The sequence below is a fragment of the Schistocerca americana genome, chromosome 6 (genome assembly GCF_021461395.2).
Source record: "Schistocerca americana isolate TAMUIC-IGC-003095 chromosome 6, iqSchAmer2.1, whole genome shotgun sequence".
NCBI lineage: Eukaryota > Metazoa > Arthropoda > Insecta > Orthoptera > Acrididae > Schistocerca > Schistocerca americana.
Genome location: NC_060124.1, coordinates 427,350,618 through 427,365,731, shown reverse-complemented (window position 1 = coordinate 427,365,731; position 15,114 = coordinate 427,350,618).

Below are 15,114 nucleotides of genomic sequence, written 5' to 3'. Positions count from 1 at the left end.
GCCGTATTTGGTGAATTTAATAAGCTCAGGAGGTCTAAGGCGTGTTTGCCAAGCTCGACGTTCCCCCAGATTATACCTCTCTAACTACTCATTTAAACCTTGCACTCTTTTACTACTTCTCAGCACGTTAAATTTAAGAGCTGTTACTTATCAATATAATCTGTTGAACCTTACCTTGGTCCACAGTCATCAGCTAACTCAACTTATAGTAATACGTGGCTGCTCGTTCCTTATTGGCTGTGATAGCTGTCAGCTTAGTTCTCACCTCACCTCGAAGTTTGGAAAATTGCATATTTATTAAAGGTTATTTTCAACATATCTGCTGGATTGTGCCATTTGGAAGTACATTTCAGTTTCATGTGCACCCAACGTATCTCGAATTTTGAACAACTGTATATTCGTTAAAAGTTATCGTCAACGTTTCTGCTGGTTATACCAGTTGGAAGTGTCATTTCATCTCCATGCATTCTCAACTTATTTTGTGTTTTGGACAATTGTATATTTATTTAAGGATAATTTTCAATGTTTGGTTGGTGTGTACCAGTTGGGATTTACATTTAAATTGTATACGTCTGTTTGAGGGATTGTGTGTAAGACATTTTTTTAAAAATTAAGGCTTGTACATTGTTAAGCGGCTTTCCAACAGCCACAAGCAGTGGCGTGACTTGTGATCCATTCTGTATTTTGGATGGGTGTTATCCACTTGTGTAATGGTTACCTAAGCTTGGAAATTGTTAGTACATTTAGTGGATCTCATTGTAATTCATTTCCTGATAAAATTGTTTCTTGAACCTGCCTCCATTCAAGCCTAGTTGGCGTGATATTTTCTTGTTTTTGGGAAGTGTATACTTCCGGTTTCAAGCCTTGCTCTTCATGGTATAAATTGCTAAATTTAGTTTTTAATGAATTGAACATGTTCAAGTTTTGATTGTTTGAGAGATTCTTTTAATAAGGCTTTTTAAAATTGTAATGACAGTATTGTTGTTAAGGAATAAAGCGTATTACATGAAACAATGAACGACGAAATATGTGGGTCCACCTTCCATGTATTTTCCTTAAAGCTGTCCAAACACTAGTTGTGGCTTCCCCAGTGTATGTAATCCACTTGTGGACATCGAAGAGGGTCTGAAAGTCGGGTAGCTACAATCCTTTGAGCCTCTATGCAATTTAAGATGTACTGTTGTCGGACCCTTCGAATTTTGTGTTAGCGCCGGTCACGTGTGGTTGCATCACAGAAGTTGCGCGCAGTCGGCGACCTACAATTATAATCCGCGCCACCAATTACGTAAGTATTTTTGAAACAGAGTTTCTTTTCCTAGTGTTTATTTTCACTTTAACTATTACAATATGTTTATTATATTAAATAATTACTGTTGCAGAATGTGTAAACATGTGAAATAATAGCGTGATTTCATTAATCTTCACCAGCACCATGGAACAATGTAAGAAGCGGGAATTATATAGTGACTAGGGGAGACTGAGAACGAGGAGCATCCCTGACTTGAGTTCTAGCTAAGTAGATGATCGTTTTCTTGAGTCATCAGTCTTATGACAGGTTTGATACGGCCTGTCACGAATTCCTATCCCGTGCCAATCTTTTCATCTAAGAGTAGCACTTCCCATTATTTGTTACATACAGGGTGGTCCATCTGAAGTTTCGGATGAGATTATCTCGAAAACCATACATCAGGTAAAAATAGTGGGTAAGACAAGTTCTGAAGCTCAAAAGGGGACATCAAATGATAGTACACGTGAACTCCAGCCCCCGCCCCATTGGGCGTGGCAGAGGGAAACTTTTAACTCTTTAATGGAAACACCCATTTTTATTGCAGGTTCGGATTCTTCATAAAAAAGTAATCAAGTTTTGTCTGAAACATTTTTTAAACCATTGACTGATGGCGCTGAAATCGAGAAAAAAGTGAAATTGGGGAAGAGCTCTCACTTATTTAGAATTATCCGAGAAAGGCGCATCAAATCGATAAAAAATGTCCACCAATTCTTTCGTCACTCCAAATTAAGCTATTTTTGTACAAAATGCACTGTATCGTACTTTTAGTGTCACCCAGGAACAACGACATAGACGTAGTAGAATGATGTTGCCATGGGGTGCTTCATTAGTGTGAGTCCCCTTGCCTCTCACAATTTGGGATGCTTAATTAACGAAATTAGCCACGAAGAAATTGTTCAAAATTATCCCCATGTTCTTCAATGCATAAAGTCAATCGTCTGCTAGAGTTATCCACAGTTTTGAGCAGCACATCCCGTGGGATGGCTGGACACGCTCTTCGAATGCGTTGCTCCATATAGTCTCTGGTTGTGGGCTGTCTTTCATTAACAATATTTTTTAAATAACCTCACAAGAAAAAAGTCAGGAGATGTTAAGTCTGGTGAACGTGGAGGCCACTGAATTTGTCCTCAGCTTTCTATCCACTGACCAGGGTACCGTAAATTTAAAACGTTCCGCACGTTTTTAGCATAATGGGGAGATGCTCCGTCCTGCTGGAACCACATTCGTTGCCTAGTTTCTAAACCAATATCTTCCATTAGCTCCAACAAATCATTGCGGAGAAGTTGTAAATAAGATTCCCTAGTAACATTTCGGTCAACAAAATACGATCCTATCAAGTAACCGTTTAAAATTCCACACCAGACCATTCACGACCGTTTGTGTTGACTGTCAACGGGTCTGTGCCAGTGTGGATTGACAGGGAAGCAATAATGACAATCATGACGATTTAATTCGCCATTGTTTTTGAATGTGGCTTCATCGGTGAACATAACGTATTTAAAGAAATCATTGTCACCTCTTACCATTTCCAAGGCCCATTGGCAGAAATGCACGCGTATTTGCGTATCATTCGGCTTTAATGCCTTTGTCAGTGTGATATTTACGTGCCTTCAAAATCATCAAAACAGTTGATTTCGGTATTCCAGTTTGTCTCTGAATCACACGACTACTAATTTCGGGATCCAGTTGAACACAGGCGAGAACGGTAAGGGTACGAGCGTCATTTTCATTGTATTCGCGATGACGAGGCGGGCGGTGAATATATCCATTTCGAGCTCGTTGAGTGGAATTTCGAATAATATTTTCTCCTGGATGTCGTCTGTTTGGGAAACGATCCGTATACAACTGCGCAGCTGCAGCGTAATTGTTATGGCATTCACCTAAAATTAACGTCATATCAACAATCTCTGTAGGAGGATAGTGAGCCATGTTTCGCTAAAGAATAATTTACTTTCGTCAATTGATGTTTACGGTTCACATCTGAAAGTGAAGTGACGTCTGATCGCTTTGCACCGACCTTAATACTGAAACATAGTTCGCAGTTTGGCCACGGCAGCGCCACAGTCGGGTGAGTAATCCAATTGTGAAGAGTTCCCTAATGAGATTTTATCACCATTCTGTCTCACTTCATCAAAAACTAAGGCGGGTAGGATACATTTTGTAAAAAAAAGATAGCTTAATTTGGCTTAACGAAAGTATTGGTGCACATTTTTTATCGATTTGATGCGTCTTTCTCGGATAATTCTAAATCAATCAGAGTTCTTACCCAATTTTAATTTTTCTCGATTTCAGCGCCATCTGTCAGTGATTTAAAAATCAAGACTTGATTACTTTGTTATGGAGAATCCGAACCTGCAATAAAAAATGGGGGTTTCCAGTTAAGATTTATAAGTTGCCCCCCACCCTACCCAATGGGGCATGGGCTGGGGGTCACGTTTAGCATGATTTGATGTCCCCCTTTGAGCTTACGAACTTGCCTTACCCACTATCTGTACCCGATGTATAGTTTTCGAGATAATCTCATCCGAAACTTCAGATGGACCACCCGGTATATTTCAATCTCTATCTTCCTGTACTGTTTTTACCCTTTACAGCACTCTCTAGTACCATGAAGTTTATTCCCTGATGTCTTAACACGTATTTTACCATCCAGTCTCTCCTTATCGGTGTTTTCCACATGTTCCTTTCTTCGCCGATTCTCCGGAGAACCTCCTCATTTATTACCTTACCAGTCCACCTAACTGTCAACATTCCTCTGTAGAGCGACCTCTCAAACTCTTTGTTTCTCTTGTTTCGCTTATCCCAAGGTCCATGATTCGCTACCAGACAATGCAGTGTTCCAAGCGTACATTTTCAGAAATTTATGGGTTATGGAAAAGGGAAAGTCAGCCATAAACTTCGGGAATGACACAGAGGAGTTCTGCGGGTCGCTGCTATTGCCACAGAAGAACCCGAAAGGGAAGAGTCGGGAAGTGAATAATGCGTGTGATAAATTCATTTTCTCCCGTCATTACAAAATCATCTGCATGTCTTGTTCCGGAAACCACGAGAGATGAGTACTTACCAGAATATGGTTTTCTAAATTTAGTCACAACTACATGTTCTTTTTTTCAACTGGGAGGAAAAGTGTTTACTTTTTGTTAATAATTTTTAATAAACATTAAAATGGGCAACACAAAGAAATATCAATTTTTCTGAAAACTCAATAGCTTCTTTTTCTAGTTGCGACAGCGGGCACCTATGCGAGTGTGCGACCACTTAGTGTTTGTTTTTACAGTGCGAGCATTGCAGGGTTAAGTGTGAATTGGAGAGTAGACATGTTGATGTGGATGGAGGTAATACTGATCCTTACACATAAAATGGCTTGTTAATTTCTAATTAATGCGGTCCTGATGTAGTTTTCCAGCCTCTGATAGGGTGGCATCACAACAGGAAGTTTGGCGACAGACGCCACAGAGCTGTACAGCTGTCCCTCTCGCTGTGGGAGTAACCAAGGACACTGTTGCTGGAGCCTCAGCCTGGCCGGAATTTCCGAGTCTCAATTCCTACTCCCTCCCCCCCCCCTTCCCCCCGCATCCTTTCGTCATCTCCCTCGACCACTGTCGGCTGTCCTCCGCCTTGGGAGGGTCTCAGCCGTGGGCCCGCGCAGAATGCGCAACAGGGTGCGCGGCCTCTGGGTGCTGCTCCCCCCCCCCCCCCCCACCCCCCCCCCATCTACCCTGCACACCCAGCCGCAGACCCAGCCGCTGGCCTTGCCCCGTATTTCAGCCACTGGCTTTACGGCCGCCTTGAGTTATGTGCCACTGCCGGGTGGTTGGAAGCCCGCCCCTTCCCTCGTAACGTGTTGCGTATCAGTTGTAGCTCCAGAGTCTCGACTTGCTACTGATCACACCAATCGGGCTACTTTTGCTGGTCGTGTTGTTTGCGACGTTAGAGGTATAATGTTCATGTAATTTTGTATCGCTGCGCACACAACTTTTATGTCTCCGTATGCTCATCCTGGCTTTGAGAAGGCTTTTTATAGAGATTGTAACCGCCCCTTAGGGAGTGGTTATACAGAAACGAGTATTAGATTCAATTCTGTAATACGAAATGACCTAAGAGCCAAAAACCAGTAGTAGTATTTCGAAGTAGTAGTTAGTTAAAATTTTACCAAGAGTAGATATTCGAAATAGAGCAGCGCAAAGTAGTACAAAGGGAATCCAAGGTAGACGTAACAGAGCTGCGTTTTGTTTTGAAAGTAACCAATGCGCAGATAGCTCTCTTGAATTTTTGTTTTCAGAGGTGGCGAGTGTATTCGCATTTATCCCGTGGTAGTCGAAATTTTTGGATTAGATGTCTAATTACATTGCATTCTTAGAACTGGATTAGACAATGGGATGGTGGAGAATAGATTATTTTTGGATAAATTGAGAGACGGAGTCAATTAGAGGTGATTAGGTGTACGAACATTGATATTCAAGTGAATGGTGATTGTACGTATTAAACGAAACGCTGCGATCGTAAACTTACGATTGTGAAGAGCTTTATTGACAATACGGAAACTTTTATGTTGAATTAGGACCTAATTCGCTGTATGTGAATTATTAAAGAGTATTTGGACCGAAAACAGTTTGGACCTTATCACACTAGTATCTTTGCCACTCGTTGTCAAGGTGATTCCGCTAATAAAAGAGAATTGAAAAATAGTGCCCGTTAAAAGATTAAACTTGTGCTGAACAGACACTGAACGGATTCGAACCCATAATTAATATCATGTCGTGAGAATTGAGAAGCTTAGACACTGTAAGGCCCAGAGACATATTTATAATTTATCGGACATTAATGGCAAAGGATAGTTTCATGGGAAAGCATATCTTTGGTGATACGTGCATGAAGGAATGCAGTACTGGCTGACTATTATCATACCGAAACAATAAACACTAGGATCAAATCTCCTTTCATTGATCCCCCGGTGCCATCTCTCATTAATTTAAGAACTTAATTGTGTCAATAAAACGGAAATATACGAGACATTCCCAGTGTTTACTACATTCCATAATCAGCTAGTACATAGACAATAATATCTGTCATTCCATAATCAGCTAGTACATAGACAATAATATCTGTGAATATGCAAGGCTTATTGAAGGAAGCTGATAAACCTTTTTACAAACAGATTTAATAGGATTTAACGAATCCATACATACTGCGAAAGTAACTAAATCAAATTACTCAGGGAAAAATATTAGTATAAATTGACTTGAACTCAATTGATATCTTACTCCAGAGTAATAAAAAAACTGTCTTTGGATCCGTCGTGGTTGAAAGTGTATGAAATATCTCCGGAAACACGACTAGATTCAAAACGTGATTCAGAGATGTTTTATGCCCGACCCACACGGCAGGGAATGGTTCTTAACTAGTTAACTAGCCGGGACTATATATACACAAACTCTTTTGAGATCAGCTCCGCTTTCGGAATGGGGGGCGGGGGGAGGGGGGGGGGGGGGGTGAATGGCGAAGCGATATCTGTGCAGTCGCGACGACGGTGGGTGTGCGGGGATAAGTCCCATATCAGATGATGCGGTAACCGGGTTTGATACTTTGCTCACTGACAACGTTCTGGTGACAGTTGGTGTTTAACATTCAGGTCTATCTTGGCAGCCCTTTGTTACCTTAACGCACTGGGCAGATAAAATATGCGATACGGTATGCAGTACGACGAGCCATATGATATGCAAAAAGACAGTATGAATGACGTTTCAGTTTCAGCTGCAATCACCAGCTCTTCTGAAGAGGACGTTACAGCTCAAAACATTGGAAAGGAAAAGAAAGTACTGTTTTATCTTTATTTGCCATTGTTTCCTGACTGGTTTGATGCGGCCCGCTACGTATTCCTCTCCTGTGCATCAGCCTCTTTATCTCGGAGTAGCACCTGCAGTCTACGTCCTCAGCTATTTGCTGGATATATTCAAATCTCCGTTTTGTTCTGCAGTTTTTAGCCTCTACAGCTCCATCTAGTACCATGGCAGTTACTCTGTGATGTCTTAACAAATGTCCTCCCATCCTGTCCCATCTTCTTGTCAGTGTATTTCATGAATTTCTTTCCTCGCCGTTTCTCTGGAGAACCTCCTCATTCCCTAACTTGTCAGTTCACCCAATGTTCAACATTTGTCTGTAGGACCTCATCTGAAATGTTTCGATTCTTTCTGTTCTGGGTTTCCTACGGTCTATGTTCCATAACCAAAACTTGTACAATGTTATAAATATCAAACATAGTTCAGCTGTACAATGCTATTAATATCAAACATAGTTCAGCTGTGCTCCCCCCATGAACCAAGGACCTTGCCGTTGGTGGGGAGGCTTGCGTGCCTCAGCGATACAGATAGCCGTATGGTGGGTGCAGCCACAACGGAGGGGTATCTGTCGAGAGGCCAGACAAACGTGTGGTTCCTGAAAAAGGGCAGCAGCCTTTTCAGTAGTTGCAGGGGCAACAGTCTGGATGACTGACTGATCTGGCCTTGTAACACGAAAAAAAAAAAAAAAAAAAAAAAAAACGGCCTTGCTGTGCTGGTACCGCGAACGGTTGAAAGCAAAAAGCAAGGGGAAACTACAGCCGTAATTTTTCCCGAAGGCATGCAGCTTTACTGTATGGTTAAATGATGATGGCGGCCTCTTGAGTAAAATATTCCGGAGGTAAAATAGTCCCCCATTCGGATCTCCGGGCGGCGACTACTCAGGGGGACGTTATTACCAGGAGAAAGAAAACTGGCGTTCTACGGATCGGAGCGTGGAATGTCAGATCCCTTAATCGGGAAGGTAGGTTAGAAAATTTAAAAATGGAAATGGATAGGTTAAAGTTAGATATAGTGGGAATTAGTGAAGTTCGGTGGCAAGAGGAACAAGACTTCTGCTCAGGTGACTAAAAGGTTATAAACACAAAATCAAATAGGGGTATGCTGGAATAGGTTTAATAATGAATAGGAAAATAAGAATGCGGGTAAGCTACTACAAACAGCGTAGTGAACGCATTATTGTGGCCAGGATAGATACGATGCCCACGCCCACCACGGTAGTACAAGTTTATATGCCAACTAGCTCCGCAGATGACTAAGAGATTGATTGTCATGGGTGACTGGAATTCGATATTAGGAAAAGGAAACGTAGTAGATCAATATTGAATGGGATTAAGGAATGAAAGTGGAAGATGCCTGGTAGAAGTTTACACAGAGCATAACTGAATCATAACTAACACTTGGTTCAAGAATCATAAAAGAAGGTTGTATACATGGAAGAAGCCTGGAGATACTGGAAGGTCTCAGATTGGATTATATAATGGTAAGACAGAGATTCAGGAACCAGGTTTTAAATTGTAAGACATTTCCAGGGGCAGATGTGGACTCTGGCCACAATCTATTGGTTATGAACTTTAGATTAAAATTGAAGAAACTGCAAAAAGTTGGGAATTTGAGGAGATGGGACTTGGATAAACTGAAAGAACCTGAGGTTGTAGAGAGCTTTAGGGAGAGCATTAGGGAACGACTGACAAGAATCGGGGAAAGAAATACAATAGAAGAAGAATGGGTAGCTTTCAGAGATGAAATTGCGAAGAAAGCAGAGGATCAAGTAGGTGAAAAGATGAGGGCTAATAGAAATTCTTGGGAAACGGAAGAGATATTGAATTTAACAGATGAAAGGAGAAAATATAAAAATGCACTAAATCAAGCAGCCGAAAAGAAATACAAACGGCTCAAAAACGAGATCGATAGGAAGCGCAAAATGGCTTAGCAGGGATGGCTAGAGGACAAATGTAAGGATGTAGAGGCGCATATCACTAGGGGTAAGACAGATACTGCCTACAGGAAAATTAAAGAGATCTTTGGAGAAAAGAGAACCACTTGCATGAATATCAAGAGCTCAGATGGAAACCCAGTTCTAAGCAAAGAAGGGAACGCATAAAGGTGGCAGGAGTATATAGAGGGTCTATAAAAGGGCGATGTTCTTGAGGACAATATTATAGAAATGGAAGAGGATGTAGATGAAATAAGAGATATGATACTGCGTGAAGAGTCTGACAGAGCACTGAAAGACCTAAGTCGAAACAAGGCCCCGGGAGTAGACGACATTCCATTAGAACTACTGACAGACTTGAGAGAATCAAGCCTAACAAAAGTCTACCATCTAGTGAGCAAGATGTATGAGACAGGCGAAATATCCTCAGACTTCAAGAAGGAAATAATAATTGCAATCCCAAAAGAAGTAGGTGTTGACAGATGCGAAAATTACCGAACTATCAGTTTAATAAGCCACGGCTGCAAAATGCTCACACGAATTCTTTACAGACGAATGGAAAAACTAGTAGAAGCCGACCTCGGGGAAGATCAATATCGATTCCGTAGAAATGTTGGAACACGCGAGGCAATACTGACCCCACGACTTACCTTAGAAAATAGATTAAGGAAAGGCAAACCTACGTTTCTAGCATTTGTAGACTTAGAGAAAGCTTTTGACAATGTTGACTGGAATACTCTCTTTCAATTTATGAAGGTGGCAGGGGTAAAATACAGGGAGTGAAAGGCTATTTACAATTTGTACAGAAACCAAATGGCAGTTATAAGCGTCGGGGGGCATGAAGGGGAAGCAGTGGTTGGGAAGGGAGTGAGCAGGGTTGTAGCCTATCCCCGATGTTATTCAGTCTGTGTATTGGGCAAACAGTAAAGGAAACAAAAGAAAAATTCGGAGTAGGTATTAAAATCCATGGAGAAGAAATAAAAACTTTGAGGTTCGCCGATGACATTGTAATTCGGTCAGAGGCAGTAAAGGACCTAGAAGAGCAGCTGAACGGAATGGACAGTGTCTTGAAAGGAGGATATAAGATGAACATCAACAAAAGCAAAGCGAGGATAATGGAATGTAGTCGAATTAAATCGGGGGATGCTGAGGGAATTAGATTAGGAAATGAGAGGCTTAAAGTAGTAAATGTGTTTTGCTATTTGGAGAGGAAAATAGCTAATGATGATCGAAGTAGAGAGGTTCTAAAATGTAGACTGGCAGTGGCAAGGAAAGCGTTTCCGAAGAAGAGAAATTTGTTAACAACGAGTATAGATTTAAGTGCCAGGAAGTCGTTTCTGAAAGTATTTGTGTGGAGTGTAACCATGTATGGAAGTGAAACGTGGACGATGAATAGTTTAGACAAGAAGAGAATAGAAGCTTTCGAAACGTGGTACTACACAAGAATGTTGAAGATTAGATGGGTAGATCACATAACTGATGCGGAGGTATTGAATAAAATTGGAAAGAAGAGAAATTTGTCGCACAACTTGACTAGAAGAAGGCATCGGTTGGTAGGGCATATTCTGAGGCATCAAGGGATCACCAATTTAGTATTGGAGGGCAGCGTGCCGTGCAGTACGCTGGTGACACCCCCTTCCTTGTCCTCACTCCTATCCTTCAACAGTCCCACCACCTTCTCCAGAATCGCCATGACCTTTTTGCCACTGGTTAGTGGCTCCTAAAACGCAATCCTTCCAAGACCCATACAGTCACTGTAGGTCATACCACTAGCTCCTTCCTGCTCTTTGATTTTTCCCTTACCATCTGCTCCTGCCCTGTCTGCTTTTCCCCCACCCTCACCTACCTTGGACTCACCACTGACTGTCACCTCATAAGGATCCCTTATCTCTGCTCTATCCAATCCAAAGCCCACGACCACCTCCTTCACATTAAACTACTCTCTGGCCGGACATGGTGGTTGAACCCCTCTGCCATCCTCCACACCTACAAATCCTTGATCTGTCCCATCCTCTGTTATACTAGTCCTGCCTGGATATCCGCTCCCCCTCAAATTCTATAAGTCTCTCCATATCCTCGAGTGCCATGCACTTTGATTCACCTTCCATAAATGCCTCCCTTCCCCTATGCCGATCCTCTTTAACCTGATTCCTTTCCCCCAACTGATCCTTTTCCTCCAATATATCCAATTCCTCTACATCTCCCACTGCCTTGGTCCCCCCCCCCCCCCCCCCCGCGTCCCCTGATTGTTTCTCTCCTCTCCAAACCTTGCCCACTGCTGCACCTTCACTGTTGTGTCCCCCCTACCCTCCACCTCTACACCCTTCTTCTCCTTTCCCAAGTTGGCTTCTGTCAACTCCTTCTCCCAGATGATGCCCTCTCTCCCTCCATTTATCCCTCCTATCAACTCTGATCCTTACCTCACCCTCCCTACCACTGTCCTTTTCCCAGGTTACCTCTTCCCCCCCTTTCATCCTTTTTTCTCTGCCTACTCTCTCTTTGACTCCATTCTCTCCCCCAGAGTACTTTTGCTTTCCCGTACTCTGCCTTCCCTACTCCTTCTCTCGTCTGTCCTGCCCCTGCTCCTCATTTTATGTGTTCTCTCCCTCATCGGCTCCCCCTTTTTGCTTTTTCCTCTCCTTCAGCCTTGTTTTCCTCTCATCTGTCCAGGTCACTCCCCCCCCCCTCCCCCTCCATCTGCCTTAGGCTGTGGTCTGTCATCTTGATGTCTATAGTGCAGTGTTTAAGTGAGTGTTCAGTTTTGTGCATCCCCTTTTTTAAGTGTTCTGAACAGAAACCATACTGTCACTAGGTGTGACTCTTTATCTCTTGCGAATGGAAACCAAACTGTCGCCGTGTTTTTTAATTGTCTGTGTACTATTGTGCCTGTCTACTTACTGTGTGTCTTGATTAGCTTCACAACCCTTTGCTTTTATATTTTAACTTCCACAACTTTCCGCCATTCCAAACTGTCGCCGTGTTTTTTAATTGTCTGTGTACTATTGTGCCTGTCTACTTACTGTGTGTCTTGATTAGCTTCACAACCCTTTGTTTTTATATTTTAACTTCCACAACTTTCCGCCATTTTACAGTTTTGAAAAGTCTCCGTTTTTATCTCCTCTTTTTATTGTTTGTTATCATCTTATTATGTTTTTAACTCTTCTGTAGGCTGAAGAGCGGCATAGTAAGCTGCTGCCCGCCCACCCCCCTCTAGGGGGAATCGAAACTCAATAAAGGAAAAAAAAAAAGAATATCACAGTTGCCTCGGCGCCGGTCCTGGTACCGCAATTTTTGCCGTGCATGATATTTCTTAACCACGTCGGTATTCGAACAGTTTACAAAGTTAAATGTTTCGGAAATGCTCCATGCTTGGCCCGAAAGCCAGTGATCATGGCGCTTTGGATGTCAAATACATCGCTTCGTTTGCGCATTACGACCACGTCTGCACTCTTTGCAGCCCCCGGAGCGTTAGAGCTCTTGGTGTTTTAGTACAATAAAAGGGTGTAGTGGCAAAAAGCGTAACGCACAGAGCGCTAACTTCCGAGACGGAGAGGCGATAAAGTCCCGATCGAATACGAACGGCGGTTTAAAAACCATTGGGCTACTACACTGGCTAGTATGAGTTTTGTTTTGGGGTTGTTTTCCATGCTCGTTTTGGCGAAACTTGAGCTAGCCGCAAACTCCGCCACAGATAATGCGATACACATAAAGCTGAGATACTGTAAAGCACGCAACAGGGTTTTCAAAATTCACAGGCAGGCGGCAAGCACGAGTTCTCTCCCTTACGTTAACTGACTGTGCAACAGAGTTAAAAGTGAACAAATATACCGACTCATGAGAACAAGGGGCCTCCTGCAGCAAGACTGACGCTGGTGTGTGTATGTGTGTGTGTGTGTATGAGAGAGAGAGAGAGAGAGAGAGAGAGAGAGAGAGAGAGAGAGAATGAATGAAACTCGACTCAGTTTGAAAAATGATTTTGGCCGGATGTTTGAATGGATCGAAAACAGTGGATGGTTTGAGTCGGAGGGCAAGGAGCAGGCGAAAGACTTCTGGTGTCGAGAAACATCAAATTTGATGGAAAGCTCGACTCGTTCTCTCGTAATCAGATGACTATCATCAACGCTTGGAGATATATAAACAAGTAATTTCTTGTGCAGCCTATTGTCGCACTAATTTCACTGGTTGAGTTCATAATTGAACACCTTCAAATTTTAACTAAATTGGAATCCATTGGATACCGGTGGTGCACAGCGACCGTTGAATATTCAAACGTAAAGAAGGAGAGCAGTCAATTGCAGAAACCGTAATATATAGCAGATCTAAATTGCGACTGTAACACAGTCATCGTCAGTACGTTACGATACATCTAGATTTGCAATAAATTACGAGTTCTGCTACTGACTACTTCTTTATATTCGGATTTTCAAAGTTGTTAAGGTAAAACAAAGCACATGCTAAATTTGTTTCCAACTTAACCAATCGTAAAGACACATATGATAAATAAAATTGTTCACAATAAACATTGTAGTTATTAGAGCAACCAGTCGGTTTCACGTCCTTTGCAGAGATTTCTTTGCGCTGTAATGTAGGTAATGATTTTTTCTTTTTTGATTATTTCATTCCCTCTATATGGGGCGCTGGCTGCTCTTTAGCCAAACAGTGATAAATTACATACATGTAGCTTTTTTACCGATAAGATATTAAAACAATAGTACTGAAATACAATTGGAATGATTTCTTTTGTTGCTTTACTGTAAAACATAAATGGCAATGGTGTGGCTGTTGCCAAGAGGATGATAATGACGACGATGATAAAGACTCGTTCGGCAAGTTCCACGAGTTCAGGTCACAGAAAATGCTGGTTGAGTAGGAAGTGAACAATTGTGGAGGGTTGAGAGGATATTACAAATAACGCTCACTATGCCTGTGTGTGTGGGGGGGGGGGGGGGGATGATGATCGTCTGGGAAGGAAATACAAGTGGAGGATGGAACAGAAAAAAGCGAGAATGGGTCAGGAAGAACTAAGAAAAGTTACGAAGTTGTGGGAGTAAGGATAGGTATCAGAGCGGATTTATGGCTCAGAAAAGGGGAACATGTTGAAGTTGCTCTGGCAGAGGATATGGAAATGCCGTTGTGGCAAGGGCCTCCTAGTGTCGTTGCAGAGGGAGCCTACGATTGGATAAAGTTCGAGTTTGCAGGACATACTGGATTTGCGGATGTGTTAGAACAATTTGAAGAGAAGAGGTAATTTTATTAACTGGTAGGAAAAAAATATGGATGCAGAAGATGAGATGGAGATAGTTTTTTCTTTGTTTATTGTTGTTTCATCTCCCGCGCCTCTTATGGGCGGGTAATGAGTGGACTGCCAGCCGTACAATCAACCCGCTCATCAGCCAGGGAATTGGTTATATACACAGAGACGAAAAACATTTAAGTTAGATATAATTCTAAAATTTGCGTGCATGTCAGGGGATGTGGTTACATGCATACATTCATGTCCAATCGTATCCACTCGTTCGGGCCATTTTTATTTGCCCCACCCTGTATATCATCTTCTTTCCCTGTCAGTTGCAGATTATTCTTATAGTATGGCTAGTTTCGATCATATGTGATCATCTTCAGATCTATATGTGATTTTCTAAGTACCCCTTTGAGTCACGCAGAAACTTGACTTCGAAATACAGTATTATGATGTGTAGTTTTTATATTTTACGGCCGGTTGCTTACTCAACTGCACATATCTGAAGATAATCAATATGATAGAAACTAGTCATATTATAAAAAAAAAGTGCAACCAGAATGAAAGATAAAAGATGTATAAGTTTATAAATACCAACACAGTTGCTGAATTCTCCCCCAAAGAATAAATCAGCTGTAGTTGATTTCATTTTCTAGGAGAAGGATACGATTGGTATTTCTTTGGGAGAGAATGTGATGAGTGTATAGACGCAGGGTTGGTGGAATGTGTCGATACAGGCATTCCAGCGTATTGGAGACGAAAATTGGAAGGTAAGCTATTGTGATCAAGTATACGGATGGTGTAGGTTGTTAGA